This window comes from Pseudorasbora parva, chromosome 8, assembly GCF_024679245.1.
Source record: "Pseudorasbora parva isolate DD20220531a chromosome 8, ASM2467924v1, whole genome shotgun sequence".
NCBI lineage: Eukaryota > Metazoa > Chordata > Actinopteri > Cypriniformes > Gobionidae > Pseudorasbora > Pseudorasbora parva.
In genome coordinates this window covers 25,223,903-25,237,109 of record NC_090179.1, presented here as the reverse complement: position 1 = coordinate 25,237,109, position 13,207 = coordinate 25,223,903, and the positions used below count along the sequence as shown (strand labels likewise).

Genomic DNA, 13,207 nt, shown 5'->3' with positions numbered 1-13,207 from the left:
AAGTTGATTGATTGATTGAAAAGATGAAATTTGTTTCAGTTTTATTTTCTGTATTATTCCCAACCATTGTTACGAAAGCAGCTGCTGTAGATCTAGTCCGTGCATGGCAGGTCAGGACTGAGTTTTCTTTTCTTTTTTTTAAACCTCACAACCTTCTGAATGGCTCCTCACAACCTCTACACTTTACTAATGCCACACATAATTGTTGTCTCCCCCCATTGTGGTGCTGTGGTAAATGCTTTCAGAGATCTGAGAATTAAGGTGCGTACTTCAGTATATAGTGTCTAAGGTCCAGGCAAGAGTCCAAAATATGAGCCTGAGTTTCCTGAATGCATTTCCAGTTTGCATTGATGTCCGGTACTCAATTAGATTTCAGTGGTTTTGAAAATGGGTTGCACCATTTTATTTCTGTCCTCATATTTGCTCGCCAGTGCTGTTAGGATGGTGCCACCAGCACATTTAGTAATGTGGTCATTATTCTTTATTGCAGTCTCACACTAAGGTGCTCTTTAGTAAAAACAGCCTGCGGCAATAACAGCATTGCTGTTCAGAATATGAATGAATTGGTATTTTCATCTGCGGTGTTCTTGAATGGATCTAGAGGCCAAGGGATAATGGTGTTCATGAGCCATTCGACTTTTTAGAAACTTAGTAAAGCACACATGTTGCATTACATTTAAAAAGGAAGGTTTTTCACAGTGTGGTATACTTGGTTAAAACCTTTAATATACACGATACCTTTATATGGCACAAAAAGGCTATTTTTAATGGAAAAGGATCTTTAGATTATTAAAATGTTCTTCAAATGGTTCTTTTAAGAAGTGATCAATTGAGAAACCTAAAATGGCTATTCGATGGCACATTTTTGTTATATATATATATATATATATATATATATATATATATATATATATATATATATATATATATATATATATATATATATATATATATATTGTTATAGATACTTTTAATGTTGTAATGTTGGATTAAACTATCCTTGTTTGATCAGCTTTAGTCGATCGAGAGAGAGAGAGAGAGAGAGAGAGAGAGAGAGAGAGAGAGAGAGAGAGAGAGGAGAGGGAGATAGGGAGAAGAAACCACAATTTTAGTACAGATAGCAGTTAGTATCCTTGTTGTACTGGGATTCGGCCTCTATTGGATAACATACACATGCCTATGGTAAGCAATTAACACTAAGCATAGTTGATCTGCAGACAAGGAAAGTAAATAAACTGAAATGCCATTTGATTTTTTTGATTTTGAAGGGAAATCTAATAAACGGTTTTACGCTTTTGCTTTCATTGATCCTAAAACAATGCTTTATTTAGCCATATTGAAGCTTATTTTTTTATTTTCAAGAGCATGTTCATTTGAAAATTATAAGTATTGATGTTTTTCATAATCACCAGATGTAGTGCTTGCCAGTAGTCATTGGTATAATGAGAACTTATCAATATGTACTTCCATGACATTGGCCTCAACATGACATTTGTGATATATATTTTTGGATAAAATAAAGAACAAAGCTGCCCAGCTCAGGTTTGAAACTTCTGTAATTATTTCTGTATGCCTACCAATGAAAATTAAATAACATTGGTATTTAGTAAATTAAATGAATTGTACTTACTGGTATAATCTGATGATTAAATGTGTTATCACTTTCTTTGTCAGAATATTGATATATTTACAAGGTTGTTCTAACAGAAAAACAGTTTATTTTTTTGTAATTATTAACATTTAAGCTTTCAAATACGAGCATGACACCTCAAACTAATTATATTCTAAATATGGAAATCTCTCTCTCTGATGACCAGATTTATACTGAAAATCTCAGGCCAAACACAACCTTTACATACTTCCTACTATTTGTCAGTCATGTATGCGCGGACACTGGGGTGAGTGTGTGTTTACTGCTTCCTTCATGTACTCTCCCCGAATAGAACCCCAGTTTTCCCCTCAATCATCCGGCAACTGCCGCCAACAAGTCCCGCTAAAATACTGACCGTGTTTAGTCTGGCACTGTGTGAGGAGATTGATTGGCAGCTGGGTCAAACAAAGTCATTTTCTTGGCGCCTCTCCCAGCAAATCTCTACTTGATTTGAACTAGTGCTATCAGGTCCCTTTCCACAGGGGCTGACAAAAGACCTTTCCCCACATGCCTCAGGCTTCTAGCCTCAGCCCATCCAATCATCCATCAAAGCAATAATTGCTTGAAATTGACAAAAATGGATGGGTTGAGCGAAGGGTGGTGAGACGGGAATACAGGTAACGGTCTGAATTTTGAAGTATATTTCAAAGTAAATCCAAAGTAGGATTAACTTCGAAACAGTTTTCATTCAGAAGTTGCTGGTAAAATTCACAAATAAAAACACTTTGGAGGACGCACGGCCTAAGGTGTTTTTTTTTTCCCTAAGGCTGGTTTATTTTTCCGATTGTTTTCAATGAACGGTTTGCGTTTTTCAAATGGCAGCAACGTGACAAGGTGCTGATCTTCTATTTCACGCTGAGTGCTCTGCGTTTTTTTGCGGGTGCCGAGAGTTGAAGAATGTTCAACTTTGGGTGAAATGCAGCGCTCATCACTGTCCCTTTTTTCCCTTTAGTCGTCAAATCAAAGTGGAGGAGGGGCGGGACAAATACCACACTGACCAACGGTCACATTCTGTCTGTGCAACGATAACAAACGACAAGGAGCACTTCGCTTCATCCAAAACTAATGGCACATCAAGTATGTTACATTATGTTGACATTTTTATATTCAGGAACCATTTGCGAAATCAACTTGTAACTTGATATTCCGTATCTTGTAGCACATCGTCTCAACTGAAATAAAATGCTGCACAGCCAAATCGCTCCACAGAGCGCCACAGCAAGGTGTTAAAACTACCGGCTTATAAGAGTCATTCGTTCAGGAGGCAGACTACTCTTGGGCTGTTTTTGATTGCCTACAAACAACTGGAAAGAGTTTGGTTCCAGTATTTTTACGTCCCCAAACCTAGATAGCTACATCCTATTGCTGTACGTCAAGTCTGGGTTAAGATTTAACTATTTATCGAGCAAGAAAAGGATTTCACTACATCTGAAAAGTGCACCGTTTGTCAGTGGTCTTTGCGTACCGTGGGCCACAACTTCCTCTTGGATGACCAGACACAGGTGTTTAATGCTTTTAAAATGGGCTATAAATTGTTTAAGAAAGGCACTGCCCATAACCAAATTTCAATTAGTCTTAAGTTAATGTGGGTTGGCTCAATGAGCTTGGCTAAAATTCAAACCAGTAGGTATAATGTTTTCGCTTAATGTACTTTATAATGATCCATCCTATTCTAATCCATTTCGTTAGGTGATCTTTACTTTGATGTATTATTTACAAGTTGGCAAAATGGAATATTTAATAAAACAACTTTTGACGAGACAGGTGAAGGCTAAATGCACATTGCTGGTTAAATACTAACTAGATATTGACCTTTATGGATCATAAGTAACCTCCATTAATGCAAAGGAGTTTTAATTAAATAATGGAAAGAACAGGCTTTTTCCTGCTTTCAGTTAAAATATTTTCCACAATCAGCAGGAGAATTAAATCAAATTAAGGCAACTATTCTCTCTGTGAAACCTTTTAGGTCAGGTCTGGAGAGTTGCTGTGAGAAGTGTGGTGGATCTGTCAGAGTTTTCTCTGTGACTTTAATAAGATTCAGACCAGTCTTGTTTTCACTCAGCAAAATGCGGTGCAGTGTGTGAGTCATGAGTCCTGTCATATGTTTGAGTAATTGCTATGAACCGAGTGACTCCTCGACGCATGTAACACTGCCTTGTAGCCAAATGGCACGTGAGGGGCCCCACTCAGCTGCTGCTCGCATTTGCTTGTTTAAGACTAATGGCACCGTTGAGTTCACTTCACGTGTGCACAAACAGTCAGGCTGTAGCCAAAAATATCTCTCCTTTTCAGATAAACTGCAACAGCAATCCCTATCTATCCTTGCTTTCATTACTTTTGTTAATGCTGGGGGATAAAACTAATCGATCAGTCTAGGTCTCCATTCTCACATGTCAGAGAGTACAAATCCACTAAGGGATGAAATTTATGATATATGGAAATTTTATTCATAAATGAACTAGGATTTGTCATATTCTGGGATAATCTTTTTGTTTACAAGTAATGTAACTGGAGATGTGAAATAAACTTTTATGCAAGTATATTTTGGAGGGCACTGATTTATGGACATTTCACAGAGGAGAGGTTTTAGGTCTGCTTATTTTTATTACTTACTTTTATAAAATGATTAGTTTACCCAGCAATGAAGATCTGCCATCATTTACTCATTCTCATGTCATTCCAGGTGCACAGTGCATCCGGAAAGTATTCACAGCTCTTCATTATTTCCACAATTTTATGTTATGTACCTTATTCCAAAATGGATTAAATTCAATAATTTCCCCTTAAAGGGATAATTCACCACTTTTTCATATTAATGGTCCTGTTCTTCGCGATTCCATCTTTCAAACTTTAGTTAGTGTTTAATGCCAAGCAAGATATTTTATTTAACAGAAGTTCCCTTTCAAAGCCTACAGCGAACGGCCGGTTTGGACTACACCCCTGCACTTCCTTGCATGACGTCACTAGAACCGTTTGTTGACTAACCCTCCGCCCACAAGTACATGCAAAATAGGGGGCGTGGTCTTGTTGCTCTCCCACGTGGAGAAGAGCGCGCATTCAGCGCTTGCATCTCCCCGTTATGGTAAGAGGCGGGACCTTTCCGGGCAAAGAGCTTCGAAAACACGCAAAGAATGGGAACTTTAAACTATGTTATTCCCTTAACTAAAACAAGTTGATACATACCTCTCTCGTCTCAGTGCGTGCACTTAATCTCTCTGACGCACGGTGACATTCTGATAGCATTTAGCTTAGCCCACTAAGCCCAGTTCATTCACTATGGTACCAAACAGAGATCAAGTTAAACACCTCCACGTTTCCCCTATTTAAATACAGTTACACAAATAGTTGAACGATCAAGTATGGTGCCATTAAATAAAACGTGGCGCTTTTCTAAGCAGATTAAAAAGGAGAACTATAATGTATGGGGGTATAGCACTTCTGAGAGTACTTCGACTCGGCGCAGTAAAAAGTCCCGGCTGAAACATCCTCCCTCACATCTCCCCCTCCCTCTCTCATTTCTGTCAATAGGAGGGAGGGGGAGATGTGAGGGAGGATTTTTCAGGCGTGACTTTTTACTGTGCTGTTTCGAAGTACTCTTAGAAGTGCTATTCCGCCATACATTATAGTTCTCCTTTTTAATCCGCTTAGAAAACTGCCACATTTTATTTAGTGTCACCATACTTGATCGTTCAACTATTCGTGTAACTGTATTTAAATAGTGAAAACGTGGAGGTGTTTGGTCGCTTCTAACTTGATCTCTGTTTGGTACCATAGTGAATGAACTGGGCTTAGTGGGCTAAGCTAAATGCTATCAGATCGTCACCGCGCGTCAGAGAGTTTAAGTGCACGCACTGAGATGATAGAGTTATGTATCAAATCATCAGTTAAGGGAATAACATAGTTTAATATGAAAAAGTGGTGAAGTATCGCTTTAATTCTACAAACAATACCTCATAATGACAATGTGAAAGAAGTTTGTTTGAAATCTCTGCAATTCAATTTTTTTTTAAATGCCACAAATCACATACATAAGTATTCACAGCCTTTGCTACTTATCATCCTTAAGATGTTTCTACAACTTGATTGGAGTCCACCTGTGATAAATTTATATAAAAAAGGCACCTGAAGTACTCTGACCACGAGAAATAAAATGATCTGGTCTGATGAAACAAAGATTGAACTCTTTGGCCTGAATGGCAAGCATAATGTCTGGATAAAACTAGGACACCACTCATCACCTGGCCAATACCATCTCTACAGTTAAACATGGTGGTGGCAGCATCATGCTGTGGGGATGTTCTTCAGCAGCAGGAACTGGGAGATTACTCAGAACCGAGGGAAAGAAGAATGCAGCAATGTACAGAGACATCCTTGATGAAAACCTGCTCCAGAGCAGATTGGGACGAAGGTTCAACTTACAACAGGTCAATGAAGCACACAGCCAAGATAACAAAGGGGTGGCTACGGGACAACTCTGTAAATGTCCTTGAATGACTCAGTCAGAGCCCAGACTTGAACCAAAGGTGCTTCAACAAAGTATTGCGCAAGGGCTGTGAATACTTATATACATTTGATTTTGTTTTTTAATCGTTTTTTATTTATAATAAATTTGCAAAGATTTCAAACAAACTTCATGTTTTCATTATGGGGTATTGTTTTTAGAATTAAGGGAAGATTATGAATTTTATCCATTTTGGAATAAGGCTGTTTTGTAACAAAGTGTGGAAAAAGTGAAGCACTGTGAATACTTTCCGGATGCACTGCATGTAATTATGTAGAAGACAGAAGTTTGTTTTAACAAAATGTCTTTTTTCCCAAGCGGCCAAGCTCAATAAATTACATATAAAAGAGCATCATGAACCCATATTATGATACATTTGGCCATTTTTGTTCTTGACAAGTCTCGTGCTGTGTTCATATTCTAGCTTTGAGTAAGGAAAAAGTCTTGTCTGGCTATCACCAGACCAAGCTCAATTTAAGATTGAACATTGGTCTGGGGAGTCTGCTCTGTATTTCCTACTGCACAAGAGGTGTGATAAAAGAGCCTAATTTAAAAGACTCCTTATAGTCCTTCAACCAATCAAACCACAAAAGGCATGAATAGCAGGAAACGACCCAGGCTTCTCTATCTGTCATCGTGTTAAACCCGCCAATAGCACGCCAGGTGGATAAGTCAGTCTGTGATTGGTTCCTGCAAAAGTGTAACAGAAGCAGTAGAAATTAATGCAAATGTTTCCAGACTGAGCTGCAGGGGGAAATTAAATTGTCGGCAGATCAGGCTGTGTTTACCTAGAAAAGGCCACAAATTAATCATGTTCATTCATTACGACTTCAATTTTCTGTCCTTTTTATTAAAAACTTATTTTCAAAGTTGTAAAGAAAGCAAAGATTATTGGAGTATGACAGAATGTTTTGCAAGTTTTTCAAAAGGAAATGTATCCCCCCCCTCCCCCTCCCATCATATATTTTAACTATCAAAACTGTGGAAATGTTTATCTAACCAGAAAAATTATCAAAGCATCCTCATTTGTTAGAGCAAACGGAATTTGTATTGTTTGATTATATATATTCATGTTGACTGTTAATGATGCCTGAGTTTTTCTTTGATGTGGGGAGCATGACATGTTATTTTATGACCGGTATATTTTGACATGTCCACATTCTTTATTTGAAAAACCTCATAGCTTCGTTCCTATTCACCATGCTCCATTTAAAAACACTGGTAATGTGAACCAGCTTATGGGCAAGGTTAAACTTGGAAGCTGACTACAAAATCAAAGAGCCATGTTTGACCTTACATGGCCGTTTTGGTGAAAGATGTTTTTGGTTCACATGCTTTGTTATGGAACACAGTAAGAGCTCAAATGGTGGTTGTAAATATCTCGCTCCAAGCTCAACATTGTCTACCACTGTGAGCCTATACAATGTTGGCTCTAAAAAAAACTGTCAATCAAGCGAAAGGTCAAAAGGGAATGAAACCAATACTGTACTTAGTGAGTCTTCAGACTGTCATTACATAGCTGTTTCATGTATAGGATTAGTAGCGAACTGTGGTTTAGTTAGGGTTACTAAAACTTATGCTAGGATGCAGCTTTGCTCTCAGCTTAGCGAGAGATCAACTCTTTTCCTCACTGAAGTAAATTTGACAGCCCAGGGCGTGCCGGTATTTGAATTCTTGGCATCATTTTTGAAAAAGCAAGATTACCTCAGTGAATCATAAGTGGGAAAGGCTGTTGAGGTTTTGGACTAGGCAAGAATTCTGTGTTATCAATCATTGAACCTGTCAAGGATTTTAGTGGGGAACATGATCTGTTGAGCTACCTACTTTTTTTCTTCTTCATTGAAGCCATTTTAACTAAGTTTGGCTCTTTAATCAAACTCCCCAACCTCATCATAACCACTGTACAGGTACAGGGTTGTGGGTTGATTTTATTTTCATCAGCATGTAGTATGTTAGTAGTACAATCTATTTAACTTTAGTGCATTTTATTTATTTATGTATGCATTTTATTTTATTTATTTATTTTAACACATACTATTTATGTGTTTTACACAAAATAGTATGGAATTGTAATGTCATCTGTTTATCAGTTATTGGCCAAAACATAAAAATAATGATGTGCTTTCCTATATTGAGCATTTTAATATCAGTGCATCCTAACTTTATCTCTTATATCTTTGTGTAACGTGATAAAAAAAGAATGCTTGTGCCAGTGTTTTTGATGATTTTTACAAAAATGTTATGGCTCAGAGAATATATATATATATATATATATATATATATATATATATATATATATATATATATAAGACCTTTGCTTAGACAAAGACTACATTAAGATCAGATTTACAACGATGATAAACAGAGAGACGGAGTAGATAGAGTCCATCAACACCCCTAATGCTTGCACAGTCATATAGCTTGTCCTGGGTCGACATTTCATTCAGTAACATTAGGCAGTTTTGATTTGTATGGTGTTTAATTTTGGTGATTACGTTTTTTCACATATGCATATGGTATCACTTGTTTCTGCATCTTCTTTGCATGCATTTTGATCAGGAGATTCGGTACTCTTTCAGAATCTTTATAATAGCGAAATAACAGTGAAAACACAAAGCATTTTCCGTCAATGGCAAACATTGGAAATTTTCGTCAGAAACAGAATGCATTGGACAAAAAGATAGTTTCTCATAGTGCATCATACCTTTGCCTAAATACATCACAAAAGAGTGGTTGGTATATTTCTTTACATTACGTTGCATGTTGGCCAAAATTAAATGAACGATTAGTTTGTTCTTTTTTAAGGTCATAGCATGGTCAATGTGCCAGATTATTAACTTCAGAGATTAACATCTCTATATAGTGTAAGACAATCACTGCAGTTTTTTCAAGTTCATGATGAAATGAGCAGCCACTTGTCATTAACCCGTAGATCCGATCTTGTGGTAAGTTTGACGGCACAAGCTCGTTTCTATGGGTCTCTGTCTCTGTGGTAGAAAATCATCCAAAATGTAAGGCCAGTCTGCTTTGGCTTTTTACATATTGCTTGCCAGGCATTGAAGTTGCTCAGACTTGTCTAGTGTAATTTACCACTGATTGATGTTTATGTAAACTTCTTCAAAAGGGATTACATCAACCGAGACTGTGTGCATCCAGGTTGAGGTAGTAGGTTGTATGGTTTAGAATTTTGCCCTGGGAGTTAACTGTACAACCTTCTAGCTTTCCTTGGAGCTCACAAGCCACCGATCAGCATACAGTTAACACAATTAATCTAAAATAAACTTGAAAAATGACGTAATATGATGTAATGCAATTTTATTTGGAATGAGAATGAGTATTTGAATCAATTGAGGGCGTGTCTGAGAAATGGACCTTTATATATCCTTACATTAGTATTGAATGGAATTAAAGATTCATGCATAACCTTGCAAGACATTGAGGATTATGTCTGTCAGTAAAGATGCAGCCAATCACTTCAATCACAACTGAAAATCAATAAAATATCGGAAATGTGATGTTTTATTTCTTTTTTTGAAATCCAGGCCTTTGTTAGCTTCCTTCATATATATTTTACAGCTAATTTAATGCATCCATCTTTGGTGAATGCTGCCCTAGAATGAGGCTTAGATTTCGACTCCAAGGTGAACAGAATGGATTCTGTATTTGTATACATCTCAGTCCATTTGTCTTGTAAAACCATAAGAAAGCAATTGACCTTGGCTTATAACTTCAATAGAAACCCAACAAGTTTTCTTGAGGGGATTTTTTTTTACCCATCTGTTCACACTTTAGCCTTTTCATGAGCCCATTGGCTTTTGATTTTTCTCTGAGGCTCTAATATGAATTTTGCTTAGCTCTGCCGTACCTGGAAGACAAGTGATAAAGCTTGCTTTTGCTTCATGTCCAGTAAATAACCATAATGTATACGTGGTGCACTGAGGTTTCATCGATTTGTCTGGAGCTGGTCCTTTCGTTGCTGTCAAAGAGTCTCATGGATCAATGACGGCTCGCCCTTTGACCCCTAACACAGATCAATAGCATTGAGCGCAAGGGGCATGGGCAGTGTCGATAGAGTTGGCTGTCAATTGGCGCGACAAGACATGATAGTTATTAATGTTTGCACACACTACACTGTCGGCCAGTACATCTCGGCTCAGAACATTTTTACTAGACAGATTTTATGATCTTGAAGACATTTTTAGCAGAGAAGTGTTTGTAGAGTGCAGATTTGGATTTGAATTGAGAACGCCTTATCATTTTAAATTGAATTTGATTTTCAAACAAGATACAAAATTGCTATTCAAATTTGAATTAAAAGGAATGAAATAAATTAAATGACCATACTAGGTCGTTTTGTCACAAAACATTTTGTCAAGAAGAACATGATTATCTAGAAAGTTTTGGAAAAAAAAGATCGAAACTAGATTGATATTGATATATTTTTTTGAATTGCAATTCAGTAACAAAGTAAATACCAATTGAACTTCCTGTGGGCTGTGACTAATTTGAATAACATTCACATTAATTTAAAGACAGTCAATTCTTTGATTCTGACCCCTGAGTGTTGAGATTTGTTTATTGGTTTTGTATTTGCCTATAGTGAAGGGCCACTGCAGAACCATAACACTCAACTACTTTACAAGCTAGGAAGCTTTGTAAAACTGAAAATGTGTTTGCTGCATCCTTAATGTCCAAAGGTGAAAGTGGGGGTCAGCAATGTCCAGACACAGAGGCAAAGGCTGTAATAGAGTTGATTGATTACAGGCCCTAGTTTAGGGTCTGCATTGATTTCATTTGCTTTAAAAGTCCCTAGGCCCTGTAGAGTCTCCAATGTCTGCAGTCTGGAGTCCAAGCGGACTTGGACTTGAATTATGTGTTGCTGTAGAAATCGCTGTGTTCCTTGTGGTGCAGTGGAGATTATATACTGACATTCAGAGTGCTGCTCCTCTGAGAATGCCTGCATAGGGCAGGAGTGTTAATGAAATGGGGAATGAACTGAACCACAAGATAGGCTGTTCTGCAAGTCATTATATCATTACACAAACCCTCTTTCTCAGTGAGCCCCCTTTCTCAGTGTTTGCGCTATAATGTTACATATAGTTAATGATGAATTAGTCATTAAACATAGACTTATTCATATGCTATCAGTAGTGGTGTAAACGATGAACAGTGGTGAACAGTTAATTTCTCAAAGATGTCAGCGATTGACCCAGACCAACCGTAGAATAGTTTGTGCAAAGGTTTATTGCCCTCCACAGTCAATTAAGGTTAACGTCCCCTGAGCTGGGATGAGGTTGATGACGAGGTCGGCTGTCAGGAAGACAGAGTTTTTTGGTTCTTCCCTTTTTGCCACAAGACATTTGCCTTGTGCCTGAAAAGAAGCGCCCGCCTCACTCATGCACCGCAGCTTACTGCTACTGCGAAACAGCATGATGGATGTCTCCTACAAGCCAATGGCTGCAAACGGCGGGGTGGGTATAACCTGCGCCTTCCAGTCTCCTCCGCCCTCCTCCTAAGACCAGTCTGCATCTGATTCAGCACCTGGCTCCTCTCTTCTCTACCTCCAAATATTATTATTTTTCTCTCCTTCAGAGATGGATGGTGGGAGCGATGGAGTCTCGTTTGTTCGGAAAGGCAGAGGTAAATTGTGAATGCCGATAATAATCTGCTCATTCCCGGGGGCATCGCCTTGGCCGGTTCTCCCCTTGTCCTCCTCAGGGGAGGACAGGGGCCAGAGGTGTGGGGGGTGGGAGGAGATTGGGGGAGGAGCCGGGAGAGGTGAAGGGAATAACATCACTCATGTTTTGGCTGAGGTGAACGAATGAATTGCCACCACAGATGGGAAAGATTTCATTAAGCGTACCGAATAGTGTCGACAGAGGTAAAGGAGGGGGGTGGGGTTCATTGTTTGCCACATCTGTATGTAGTTGCCAACTAGTCGCACCTCCAAACATATAAGTGACAGTTTTTTTTTAGGCGGTTTGGTGTGTGCTCGCATTTGCAAAGGGGTTTGAGTGTCCGATGCAGCCTATTTGATGATGATGATGTATTGATGGGATTCGATGGGTTTTTTTTTTTTGTCTTTTCTGTGTCTGCAACTGTTTTGTGATGTATATAACTGCAATGCAATATCGCTTTGTCCTACCTATTATGTGGACGAGGCACCTTGAGTCTCTGCTAGGGTGCAAGTCTGTCATGACTTAGAGAAGAAGACAACAAAGAGGAAGGACTGACTGTCTTGCTCTGAGATGGAGGTCGGATGTGTGTGTTGGGGGGGGGGGGGGGTCCTTGTTTCCTCTCCTCACACAAAGACTGCTGAGCAGAGGGCATTTGTCTATCGAAGTCCAATCCGAAAAAGAGGAAACGAGTCTCACAAGTTGTCATTCAGCTCTTAGCCTTTCAATCCTTTCATCCTATTATTGTTTTGTCTCATGCATAACAGTTACTAGCAAAACGTGTTTGTATTTTACGTGCAACATTTTCAGGCTTGTGCCAAGTAATCATGAAAATGTATTTTCGGGCTTTTCACAAGACCAGTGATGCTGTAGGACACAAAGAATAGTGATGCAGCCAGACACAAACTTTTGGCAGTGCAGGATCTGCTGAGTTCAGCTTTGATAAACGAAAAGCAATCACCTTAGCTGGTTATAGCTGCCCTCCTCCTGTTCCCTGAGACCCTAACTCGTGAGTTCTTCTTTCAAAATCACGGGTCAGGAGCTTGGGAGACAGGTGAAGGGCTTCAGCATCTCTGACCAAAGAAAAATCTCTCACACAAAGTCAAATAAGCTTGTGCAATAGTCTGTTTGCCTGCTTAATACATGCCAATCGTATTGTGTTATATATGGGATTGTCACACTGTAGTTAACCCAGGGTGAGCATTTAAATCCCAGGTTAACACCACTTTTAACCCTGGGTAAAGCATTTCACACTTCTATTTTTGAAAGCATTTTTCATTTATAATTGATATCCCCACAGGCTATTTTGATATCTGTATTTAAGCTCTAAACTTAAAAATACAAGACATAAGATATTTCACACACTTCAATCACCTT

At 38.5% G+C, this 13,207-nt stretch overlaps 1 long non-coding RNA gene across 3 annotated transcripts in view; it reads left to right on the top strand.

The window, feature by feature from the left end:
* LOC137084317 (uncharacterized) overlaps nucleotides 1-13,207 on the top strand; it is a 35,581-nt gene that overhangs the window by 14,583 nt on the left and 7,791 nt on the right. For all 3 annotated transcript variants that reach the window (XR_010906737.1, XR_010906735.1, XR_010906736.1), the window contains exon 2: nucleotides 2,604-2,728. This is a non-coding gene — a long non-coding RNA (uncharacterized lncRNA). The remainder of the gene's footprint in view (nucleotides 1-2,603; nucleotides 2,729-13,207) is intronic.